General features: G+C 47.5%; 1 long non-coding RNA gene across 1 annotated transcript; it reads left to right on the top strand.

Moving 5' to 3' along the window:
- Nucleotides 1-5,565: 5,565 nt before the first annotated feature.
- On the top strand, nucleotides 5,566-11,119 carry LOC138918050 (uncharacterized). The gene is made up of 2 exons (XR_011426933.1): nucleotides 5,566-5,882; nucleotides 5,987-11,119. It is a non-coding gene; the product is annotated as an uncharacterized lncRNA (long non-coding RNA).
- Nucleotides 11,120-12,755: the final 1,636 nt, after the last annotated feature.

The raw sequence follows: 12,755 nt of genomic DNA, 5'->3' as shown, positions 1-12,755 counted from the left end.
GCAGTATTGGCGGGAAAATGTTGTTCAGATGAGGACATACAAGCCAAAGAGCTAGGTCAAAGACAAGTTGGGAAACTAGGGGTTCCTCCAATCAATCACCAAGTTTAACCAGGAAAGCCTGAAACCAGATTGAAGTTACTCACTGGCAGTGGCACAGGGTCAGGAAGAAACTCTGGACTTGGATTCCAGCTCTGCCACTTTCTAGTCCTGTGACCCTGGGGGAGTCACAGTCTCTGGGCTGTGGTTTCTTCACCCGCACAACTTGAGATGGGAGAATTAAGCATCAGAGCCAAGCTCACAGACCTGGATGAAGACAGATTTCTTAGCCTCTCCTGTCAGCCATGGCTGGCTTCTCTCTTACCACAGTCTTTTCAAGTCCCCTCTGAATTATTGTCTCCAGGGCCATGGGAGAAGGCAGCGGAGAAGGACCTGGAATCCACATATGTTAAGCTTTCACATATCCTGCTTCCATAAAGCAATTCAACTTTCTGGGGTGTTGGGAGGGCGTGCACTGGGAGGTGAGAGCAGAAGACCATTCCTTGGGGACCGTGGTGACCCAGGCTTAGGCTTACTCTCGCAGGCTGTTTCCCATCTGTGGAGAGGGCACAATGCCTCTCTCACACTGCTGTTGTGAAGACTACTATATGCAAAGCCTCTAGCCCACTGCGTGGCACACAGTTATGAAGACCTTTAGACAATGGTACCCTACATGAAAGGGAATAAAAAGCCGTGGCTTTACCTGGGTGGGAAAAAAACACAGTGAGCTCAATTGTGAGCTAACATGACACTGTGTAGACGTTTCTCTTGGGAAGAGAGTCTGGTAACGTAGTTGGATCTGAATTAATGTGGACCAGGACAAGTTGAAGTTTAGGTCAGTGGTTCTCAACCCTGGCCAGACATTAGAATCACCTGAGCTACTTGTAAAAAACCCAGTGCCCAGGCTGCACTCCAGACCAGTTAAATCAGAATCTCCAGCGAATGGGCCCAGGCAGTGGGAGGGTTGAAACCTCTCCAGGTGGTTCCAAGCGATGGTGGTGAAGAACCACTGGCTTAGGTGAAGCTAGCTGCCTACTAGGTTAGGATTTTGGAGGAAACCCATCAGTCCCAGAATATCTCCGCCCATGACGTGCATCAGTCTGTTTCCTACCCTTCTAAGCATTGAGCAGTGGTACCATGCACACTCATCGGGATTGGCTACAATCAGTTTGGCTACTGTTTTATATTGATTTTGACAGGAAGTAGAGGTTCGACTTGAAGGACTTGGTATAATAAGTTAATTTCAGTAGGAAGTAGGCATGTTTATCAGTTAGGATTAGATTTGGTTGCATATAATGAAAAGTCCAAAATAACAGGGCCTTAAACAAGACAGAAGTCTGAAGGTAAGTAGTCCACTGCTGGTATGGCATCTCTGTGGTCATGGGGATTCAAGGTTCCTTTTATTGTCCCATTCACCATTCTAGTGTGGGCTTTCCATCTTTGAGGTCATCTCATGTTCCCTATTGGCTGCTGGAGCTCCAACCATTATCATCCACATTCCAGGCATCAAGTAAAAGAAAATGGAGAATGGGCAAGAAAGGTCCAGTCAGCTTCCTTTCAGGAGCCTTCTCTTTTCCTTATATTTCATAGGCCAGCGCTTCATCAAATGCCTGTCTGCAAGGAAGGCTGAGAAGTACAACCCTTTAGGTAGGTACCTTGACACCCCAAATAAAATTAAACTTCTTTAAGGAAGAAGGGGCAAATGGTAGGTAATTAGCAGCTTGTGCCATTGAGACATTGCAGACCCAAAGCCTGAACGTGGAGGGAACTAGAAGCTAGGAGGCAGGAGAAACAAGAGACTTTGAAGAAGGAATGATGATTCATTCATCTGGTTCCCAAAACTTGCTGCCACAGGTCTTTCAGTGGGAGAAGCTTGTTTTCAATTGGGGAGCTGGGTCACGCCTTAGTTTTTTTTTTCAGCAAATTCCTGGTTCCTAAGCATGGCTGCCTCAGCCTTACTTTGGGTCAGTTGTCTCATGGACCAGCCCTCTTCCTGAAGAGCCAGGACCTAGAAGGGTGTGAACCCCAGGTGCCTTCCTGCCTGCCTGTACCTGGACGGGAGAATCGTTGATGGCTGATCCTGACTCAGAAGCCACAGGGCATATCTTGGCAGACCTTGGCTGAATTCTCCAAAAGGTTTTCTTTTCTGCTCCCCTGGAGAGGTAATTGCACCCTGTGTCAGCTATGGTCCCAGCAGGAAGCAGAATCCAACTCAGAGAGTTCAAAGGATTGTAGGGAAGGACCACAGGCAGTCCTTGTTCTGCATAGCTCTGATCTGCATGAATTTCAATTATTTTAGTTGTATAACACCCCCTACAAGATGGTTAAAATTTCCGTTACAGTGGTACATTAACTGTGAGCAATGGCATAAAGCTGCAATTGCTAAAGCACAATTGGACTGTTAGCTCTCCAGTCCATAAATCACCATGTAAATGACAGATGCACAGCATGACCAGTGACCAATCGTGTCACTTCTTTGCAAGCCTGTTGGTGCCTGGTCACTGCACATCTGTTATGCAATTCATGCACAGACAGCAAGGTGTGTGGTTGTGTTGCTTCCTTGTCTCTTAGTGATAAACCCATGTGCCATTTTACAAAAATGGATAATCAAAAGAGGGAAATGGCCAATATAGATGAAAATGTAGCAAAGAAATGGAAGGTGATAATGCTGGAAGTGAAATTTGAGTAGAATACAGATGAGTTACAGAATAGCTGACTGTGGGAAGGTTGTCACTGCTGCCATTTGAGACTCTAGATATGCAGCTGGAAGAACCTAGGGAAGATGAATTTAATACATAAATGAGAAAGTGAAGAAAGTGACGAAAAGGATGAAGATGTCCCAGAAGAGGCGACGCCAGCAAAAACCTGCAGTAAAGGAACCCTAGGAGGTATGTTGTGACATTGAAAGTAAAAGGGATAAAATGTTGAAAGCTGATCCAAACTTAGAAAGGAGTATGACAATTTGCCAAGGCAAAGAAAAGATGCTCACTCCTTATCAAGATATATGACAGGAGGAGCAAGCAAGCACTGTTCGAACTATTCTTGGTAAGACTTTTACAGAGAAATGCTTTCAATGTTCCTGATGTTTCAAATTAGTGTATTTAATATTAATTTTTAGTCCTTTTTCTCTTATCGATGTAAGAGGGTTTTAATGTTTTGACAAACATTTTGAAATGCCATTCAACAGTCATAATTTTTCCCATTGATTATTAAGGTTGTTTTGCAAGGTTTCAGCTTGCCCGGTCATTTTTACAGTCCCAAACTGCTGTGTGAAGTGAGGATTCCTGTATTTACAGAGACATGGGCATTACCAGTAAATGGGCCAAGGATAGCAGGGCATCCAGGGGCTCACCACCGCCAGGAGCAGACGGGCCAGGAGAGCAAAGAGTGCTGCTGGAGCCGTGGAGCAGGGACACACGGGAAGAGGTCTCTTTGCGAAGGGACCCAGTCACAGAGAGAAATGTGGCCCAGATCACAGAGGGGACTGGGAGAAATACCCCATCACTTGTCTCTGCCCACCCTCCTGACTTTGCAGGTGCTTCCCACTGGGTGAACCCAGCGGAAAGGCAGCTAGCAGTAGGTCTGGGCAGTGCAATCTGCTCAGGCTCCCAGGGCACACAGAGGGCAGGCGAGTGGAGCGTGGATGGGGCGTACGTGTACTTAATGCTGTGCTGTCATTTTACGTCCAGGCCCCGCAGTCCAGGACAGTTGCCTGCACCTCTGCTGCTCAGTGTTAACGTTACCTTGTACAGACTAAGTGCACAGAGACGGGAATCTCAATGTGGGGCTCCTTCTAACACCCGCTGTGCTGCAGGACCCCTTGGTGCTGCTTTTCCTGTTGGCTGGGACACAAAACCCAAAGAGTTAGAGGTCAATAGGGAGGAGAAAAAGCAAACAGTGTTTTCCAGGCAGTGTTTATAAGAAAAATTCCTATTGACAGTTCCCCAAACTCAGTAGATTTTAAGCAAGATGGGCTGGGGAAGTTTCAAATTACATTCTAAATACAACTGACAGAATGTCAGGGCGGGCGTGGGTACATCTCTCTCAGATGTTACCGCATATAGAGCATATTGCTTGGGATCAAGTTTTAAAGCATTTTACTTTCTGACATGAGAGTTTCTGTAGCTTATGTTTTTGTGCGTTTTAGTTACAGCTTTGGAAATCTATTGGGGGTCTTTGGGCATTCATTAAACAAAAACTTGCTATTTAAATAGGAAAGAGGGTCTGGTTGCTCTCCCGCAGGATGCTTGATTTCTACGAACAGTCTACGGGGAGGAGACAGCTGTATGTAGCTTGGTTGCTCTGGCGCTGGCTCAGGGGTGAGCTGCCGCACCTAGGAGGTCCCAGTCACTGGGGGTCTGCCCACTAAGCCCACGTAAGTCACCCATGCTGCCAGCTTCCTCGCAAGAGGATGGAGACGCTCAGTGGGGCCGAGTTTCTCACCCTGGGCACTGCTGACATTTTGGGGCGGATAATTCTTTCTTATGGAGGCTGTTCCATGCATCGGAGGCTGTTTAGCAGCATCCCTGTCCTCTACCCACTAGATGCCAGCAGTACCCGGCTCCAGCTGTGACAGCCCAAAATGTCAGCAGACATTGCCAAATATCCCATAGTGGGGCAGGTGGCCCCCCGCTGAGAAGCTGAGCAGCCGTGAGGGAGAGGGGACCTGGGAAGCCCTCACAGAAAGGGGCCTCAATGCTCATTGAGGCAGACGTTATTTGTTTGATGCTTCAAATTCCAACTTCATCACTCATGACTTACAAAGAAACCATATTTCCCAAGCCAAAATTCAGGACACATGACCTAACAAAGGCTTTTTGAAAAAAAGAACTCTCCTATGATTTGATTTATTCACAGCAGTATACAGTTTAAATCTCGTTTGTATAGGTTGGTTTCCTCCTCTCTTCCCTCTTTTATCCTTTTCAGGCATTTCCCTTGAAGAATCTCTTGCATGTCTAATCCCATCCTGGCTTCTGCTTCTAGGAGGACTTGAACTGGTTCAATGGCTCAAAAACAGTGGTACTGGGACCAAAGAAACATAGGGCCACGGAGGTGCCCCTTAGATGGCTCTAACAGAACCTGCTGCAAGGAGCAGAGTTGACCGACAGCCTTGGTGCCACCCCCAGGGCCAGGAGCCCAGTCTGTCCCTGCTGCCTCTGGGCAATGACTGAGCACAGCAGGGGCACCAGTGCTGAACCATTCCCGCCCAACGAGGTGACTCCTTGAATGGGAGAGTTTAGCTTGGGGACCCCCAATGGCAAGGCCAAGATTTTCTCAGAACGTCACTGCAGTCTGAGGTTCTTCCCACCCCAGCCTTCTTTCTCTCTCTCTCTGCGTGGGGCGGGGGTCAGACCTGAATGGCAGAGGGCTCTCCCTGCCCACTCCTGCTCTCTTGAACCCTTGATCCTTTGCAGCTCTTTCCCCCAGTAAATCTCTTGCTCTTCTAATCCCATCTTGCTGTCTGCTTCTCAGAAGCCCAGAGAAGTAATGGATTCCCTTCACTAAAAAACTAAAATTATATAAAACAATATATGTAGCAAAACTATATCCAAGGTAATCGAATAGTTGTGTTACTTAAAACCAGAGATGGACCAGAAAATTGGGATGTGAGATTACCCTACCTATATCTCCCAAGAGAGTGGACCGTATTTCTAAGTGAGGATTATCTGTACTAAGAACAGCCACTTCTTATTGCCTTCCCCATCCCTCTACCGGGAACCTCCTCCAAAAATTGAGAAGACACCTGCACACCAATGTTATCCTAATTCATTTTTCTCTTCCCCCCCAACATGGCTTTGGAATTCCTTTGTATCCAGATGGAGGAACAGAACCATGGATCCATTCAGGTGACAGAGATATGAATCCTCTAAGCTAAGATGCTATTTCATCTCCACCCCCAAACAAACCCCCCTCCTTAGTCTTGTCCATTCCTCCTTTTCTTCCTCTTCAGATGTGATGACCTTTATCCCACCATGAAGAGATGAGACTGCGATATAGGGAAGGCTGGACCTTGAGGATCAAGCTTTGCCTTCGCAGTGAGAAAGAGAAAAGAAGCCCCTGGCTGCAGGCTCCCACCGGCCAGGTGCTCACAGCTAGGCTGCAATGTTCTCCTGTTGAACAGAGCCAGTCTCACAGATGACCAACATCAGAGAAACTCCGACACAAGACCATTCAGTAATCACCTCTGAGCACAGACAAAAACAAGGCCACTGTGCAAACCACAAAAACCACCCAGCATCCCCACCCTCAGCTGACACAAGTGACGGCCATCTCTACCAACCACAGCTTTAGTTATGCTGTCTTTGTCTCAACTTCTACGTAAAAATGGGAATTTCTGATCATAGAATTGATCCTGCTTTCTCATAGCACCCAGTCCAGCACAAATCCCCACCTCCTTGAAACTTGCCCCGCATCACTTAACACAAGTCTAATTGTATTATAAGTCCCTTGTCGCACCCTCCAACTGAGAGGCCACAGGACTCCTCATCGAATACAGTCTTTCTCATCGCAACAAATCAGGAAATCCAACTTTGTTCCCGGTGGACTGGCTACAAGGCATGGACAGGTGGTCCACAGGGGTCAGGTCCTGGCCTGTTCTATGACGTTAGCTCCTGAGTCTGTCTCCAAGGTGCTGGATCGATCCCATGCAAGAAAAAGAGAAGAGATTAAAGGCAAGACAAGGACGAGAAAAAAAGGTTTCAGTACACACAGCTGAGGCGTAGATGAACCTTCTGACTGGAGTTCCAAGTCCAACTCTATCGCTGTGTGACCTTAAGAGTTCACACAGAAGTGGAGACACATTTGACCTTCACAAGGCAGCAAAGTCAGTCCTATATGAGTCAGGGATGAGAATGTGCGTGCACAATGGGCGGCTCACAAGAAGCACTTGCTCGCAGACGAGAGGAACTAGCAGGTTGAGGGAAGCCTGAAGGTTCCCAGAACAGGAGGAAATGAACTGAGAGTGAAAATCCGGTCATTTCAGGGATAACGAAGCTGGAAAGGGGAGCCCAGGAGATATAGAAGAGGGGAGACCGAGTCCATCCCAACTGGGCCCTCCCTTGAAGCATCACTCCAGCGTACAGCCATCCCTCCAAGGGAGAAGAGACGTGGGGAGGCACTGGGAACAGCACCAGAGAACCGGTGGGGGGACCGGCAAAATGGGAGAGATGAGTGCTGAGGGATGGGTCAGGAAAGCCGGGAGAGGGACATCCACCCCAGAAGGGATCCACAGCCCACCTCCAAGCACGGCTGACGCCAGAGCCCCAGGTGGGCATGTGTGCCCCTGACTTTCCTTCTGTCAGAAGGAAGCCCCTGAGGGCAAGGCTGCAGGGCAGGCGCCAGGTCCCTGCCCACCACAGCAGTCTTCTCACCCGAGCAAGCGTCAGAAATACACGGGCCTTTCGGGAGAACAGACCAAAATGAGTGTCGCCTTCCAGAGACTTATGAGGCCACAGTTAACAGCCCAACTTCAACTGGTGAGTGGAAGCAAAGTGTGCCGCGCAGGAACATGTGTGCCTCTAGGAAGGAGACTGAGGGAACCGTGTGCGCTCCAAGAGAGGATCAGAAAGGTTTTCTACGCTCCTCCCTGGCACCGGTCGGCTGGAGCAGCGGGCTGCTGCCAACGGTGACGGCTGCGCCAGCGGGATGGCCCGTAGGCCATGCTGTCCTCTCTCACTGCCAACATTCTTAGCTCTGCACTCAACTAGGGGAGGACTGGAGGGCGCAGATGGGGAAACGCAGGCTCCCAGAGGAAAAGCAGGCCCAGACCACGAGGCCGGGGCTCTGAGAGCGCACACCTCTTCCGTCCTCAGCGGTGAACACGTGAACAGGAAACTAACCTGGACGAATGGCTCCTTCTCCATCCGCCTGTTCTTAATTGGGGTCCTAGCAGTTTCCTCATGCACACGCTGCTGGCCTCAAACCTGGGGTTAATGGGCTTCTGCGCCCTGATTAGGGCCCAGGGGTCCTCACCTCTACCCCGAGCCTATGTGGAAGTCTCCCGGGGCGGGCCAGGGAGCTCACGGCCTCCTCCGCGCTGTTCCACCTTGCGCATAGCGCGGTTCTCGCAGGGCCGGCGTCTGGAGGGAGAAGGTGGGGGCTTGCAACCGCGAGACTAACCGCCCCACCGCTCCTCACGACCCCCGGATTCTCCAGAATCTCCGAGGCCCACGCCACGCCCTCCCCTCTATTCCCCCAGCCTTGCTCGCGGGGTCTCCCCCATCTCCAGAACTCACTCTCCCTCAACTCTCGTCCTCCAGGCTCGAGGGTCTTTCTCACCCTCTGGGCCTCTCAGGCCTCGGCATCTTTTGCCCCAGTTGTCCCCACACTGGTCCATTTTATCCTGCCTTGGAAGTGGGAGGCTGGATGAAGACGAGGAACGGTTGCTTTAAACATCTGCCTCAAGATGTGCCTCACCCTCCCCTCGAAGAGGAGGTGGAGGGAGGGGCTGGGATGAGTCTGGCCTCGGGGCCTTTGCCTCACAGCCCCTGGGTGAGAGCTTTACCTTTTAAACTAGAAAGATCTGGAAGAATTAGGGGCTGAGATAACCCTGGATCTTTGGGTGGAGATTTTTGCTGTTGTCATTTTGGGGGCAGCCCCTGGAGATGTCTGGGAGGGAGATGTCCCCTGGGCACCAGCAGTCCTTCCTTTAATGGTCCTCTGCGGCAAGAACCCTTTCATGGGAATTTGCTGGAAGAATTTGACCAACCTAGGAGAAAAGTTCATTGATTCCCTTGCCCTTTCCTCGTGTCATCAGTTACTTAGCATCTTATGGCGGCTGTTCAGAGAGGGGTCAAGGATGGGGTTTGTTCTGCAGAAGCTCATCCCTAGCACAGCCATTATCTTCAAAACCCTCTTTCTGATTCTTTGGGGCCTCAAAAAACTTGGGGAAGGGGACCTGGAAAATACCACTTCGGAAACTCAAGATGGGTCTACAGTATCATTGAAGTGCCCACTGTTGCCACCCCAAGCCCTGGGTATGATGAGGTGGATGGAGAACGCTCCAGAGTACCCCGCTCCTGACCTCAGCTTCTTTGGTTCTTTTTATTCCCAGGTGGCCCAAATATGGTTTTCCTCTCTCCTTCAGGTGAGAAAAATATTAGGTTGCTTTTCTTAAAGGAACCGTAGTTCTCTCTGCAGAGGTTTGGAATCAAGGCTAAATCTGGAGGTGAGCCTGTTTCTTACAGGTGCAGAATCTAAGTTTCTAGCTGCTCTGGCCTTCATTGCTCCTGAGGGCCATGACAGAGTGCATGATTTCCTTTTTCAGTATCCAAATTGAAAGTTATTAGTTCAATAATATTGCTGAGAAATTATTGCAATATGTTTTAATTGGTTTATAGATTAACGTAGCTTGTTTGCCCAGAGTCTGTTGCCTTGGGAGCAGAGCTAGAAACAAAAGCCCAGAACTGGGAAAACTGAATAAAAATTGGTGAAGAGCCCTCGTCACATTTTATTACTGCCCCTCCAGCCACAGCCCCCACATTCATTCCTCTTCTAGTTTAGAAGTGTCTTAACAGCTCAAGAAATCATGCCATGCTCGTGGAATGAGTGGGTGAATGCTACCACCTAAAGTTTGCAATCTCCTCCCCCTCCCCACCCACCTCATTTCTGGACCCTCCCTCATAGTGCTTTACGGGGCAACTTCTTCTCCACTGGCACTTAGCATTAGTACAATGTCTTGCACATAGTAGGTATTCAGTAAGAGTGAATCAAAAAAACCGAAGTGAAGTGGATATCTAGCAGAATAAATACCACACAGTTTAGTGCTATCCGCACTAAAATTCTCCATGCAGACCGAAGGAGACGTGATGTCATGTTCAATTATTGCTCAGCCCTTGGCAAGGATCTGAAGACAAATAGAAACATCTTGATCTATTTGTGCAAGAAGTCTACGCTTGCAGCTTCTGTAGTAAGTGTAAATTTTCATCTTAAAAATCGATGTCCCTGGCCTGGAGAAAATAAATTAAATTGATTATTTTATTTTTTTTTAGCACTGAAGACAAAAGCTTTATTATCTCAAAAGGAGCTTGTTATCCATGTTATTTAAGGAAAACATAACTGAAAATACAACTTCATTCTGGATATACTGGAGTGAGTTGATGCTAGACATTTTTTAAAAGGTATAAGGCATTTTTATCTTCATTATTGGAAGTTTCTCTGTTGCTAGTGTTTCTCAAAGATACTATTTGCAGAAAAATCACTGGGTTGCCATTCAAGGGGAAGTGAGGGAGATTTCTGGAAAGATCTAACCCCTGACTTCAAGGATCACCTCTGAAGAACCCATTTCCCAATTATCTTTGCTTCAGCTGGGCCTGAGTTTCTTCATCTGTAAAATGAATGGGTTGATCACTGGATGATCTTTAACATTCCTTCTAATTCTAATTTTTCACAATTCTTTGCTGAAAATGAAAATTCTTTGGCTGAAATGAAGAGCAATTGGTCAGTTAATACCAAATTATGAATCTATCTTAGTCTTTTATTCTTAAAAATATGAGGAAAGGCTTCTGCCTCCACTGAGTCTCCCAAAGTATTTGTGTTTATAAACAAGTATTTGCATTTCAAACAGAAGCTCTGAAAATGGCAGGAGGGTGAAGTCTGGCCTCTGTAAACCAGGCATTGCTTAGAATAAGTCACAGATGTGGGGGATCAGAACTGGCCAACCCTAAATGTGTCTCTTTGGCTTGATTATTTTTAGGCACAAAAGACTCTGAATGAAATTTTGACCTTCCCCCTAACTGCCTAAAAGAATTTAAGATAGAAGCCCTGTCCCCAGGACAGGCCGTCACCATAGATAACTCTGGGTATAATAGACTGGGAGGATCCATGTTAAGCCCATTCTTATCAAAGTTCTCTCTTGGGGTCACGTTGTCTATAGGTGGCCCAGCAAACATTTATCAAATATTTGCCTTTCCTTCTCCATGTAAATTGCCTTCCTCCCCTTTGAAGTCCCAAACCACTACCCGCAACATCCTCCTTTGTCTTTAGCTGAAGATGGTATTTAAGGTGGTAGCTGCGGCCATTTTGGAGAGTTATTCGGTTTTCCTTGGTTTCTCCCGTGTTATTAAACTTTGGTTTTCTCCTGTTATTCTGTGTCCTGTCAATTTAATTCTTAAACCAGCCAGAAGGAGGGATAGTTCTCCCTCCTCTGTACAGACTGTCTTAAAAATCTAGGAAATGCTGATTAGTGTTTTTTCTTCTTAAATCAGCTTTGTTCAGATATAATTTAAATACAATCAAACACACTTATGTTAAGTGTAGAGTTGATGAGTTTTGACAAATGTTTACCCCCATAGAACCCACCACCTCCATCACAATAGAGAACATTTCCATCACCCCAGAAAGTTCCCTCATGTTTTCTTGTAGTCAGTCCTCATCAGACTGGGTCTACAGTGTAGAGGTGTCACCCCTTAGCATCCCATCCTCTGGCTTTCCTAAAGATACAGAAGTGAACTAAGGCTGAGTCCCCGCACATAGGGAGCCTACACCCTTGTGCTGGAGGATAAGCAATTCTTCAGCTAGAGCATGCCCCAGTTTAGTTAACTCAACCCTTGCTACTACGTAAGGAGACAAGACTGTTTAGTCGTTTGGAGGGCGCCCCACGTTGGGGCTTCCTACTTCCCTTGGTGTCCACAGCCCTTCCACTAGTCCACAAGTCCGTTGCCTCTTGAAGGCCTCCACAGCTCTGTTTCTAACCCTCCCCTTGGAGCAACAGATCGCTCTCTCCAACAGGATGAGGAAGTTCCTTCTGTGTCTCCTGCAGCTGAACATCAGTGGAGTCTTCCTCTATTCTATTTTTCCCACAACCGTGTGGGGAGCCAACTCCGGATCTCTGAGTGGGTGACAGTGGGGAGCAGAATTGCTGGGTGCTTCAGATGCATTTTGTTCTCTTTCTCTTGAAGGCGGTAGCTTGTTTTAGAAAAACACTCAGCCCACCAGAATTATTTATTTTTCTGAAGAATCATGATGTATAGTAAATGTATACTCAGTGGGATAAATAATGGTAGAATAAGATGGCACAGTTAGATACAAAATTGATTAATGTCCTACGGGGCATTAAAACCATAACCTTTGACATTATCTTTTTTATTGGACAGAGTTTATTTGCATCTCTACCTGATAAAAAACATTTGCAACTTATCAATTTTCTGCAAATGAGCACATACTCTTAGCAGAGTCTAGGTCCCAATCAGTAGTCAACCCAAACTTCCATTTCCCTGGATCACTAAGTGACCGTTGCGGGGGTTGTTACTGCTCTGGGAGACTCTGAAAGGACATTCAGGCTGTCATGTTGTCTAACTTTCAAGTTTTGGATAACTTTTCTTAACATGATTGACCATACTCCTGCAAAATAATAACCAAGCCTGACTAGACCAAAAGGACAAGTGCCTCTTCTGTGGCCTGTGGAGCTGTTGCAGCTGATGGCACCACTGCCATGTAAGTTCTCTCTGCCCACAGATCTCTCCTCAGTAACCTGGGGAAGGGGGAGTTGGCGGGCGATGTCTCAGTACATTCTGATGAATGAGTTATTTCTTGCAGCCCCCTTTTTGGTGTCGTCAAATGATAAAAATAATGCAACTTAGTAAGTTGAGTTTGGTGTCCTTTATTCAAGGGAAAACGATCCGTGGATTGGGGGAGTCCAGTGCCTCACAAGCAGGGGTGCGCTCTTCCTGAGGGATTTTAGGCAGGAGCGAGTTTAAAGAGCGCTGGAGGAGGCAGCGGGG

This window comes from Equus caballus, chromosome 16, assembly GCF_041296265.1.
Source record: "Equus caballus isolate H_3958 breed thoroughbred chromosome 16, TB-T2T, whole genome shotgun sequence".
NCBI lineage: Eukaryota > Metazoa > Chordata > Mammalia > Perissodactyla > Equidae > Equus > Equus caballus.
The sequence above is the reverse complement of the archived record's forward strand: the minus strand, read 5'-3'. Positions and strand labels throughout refer to the sequence as shown.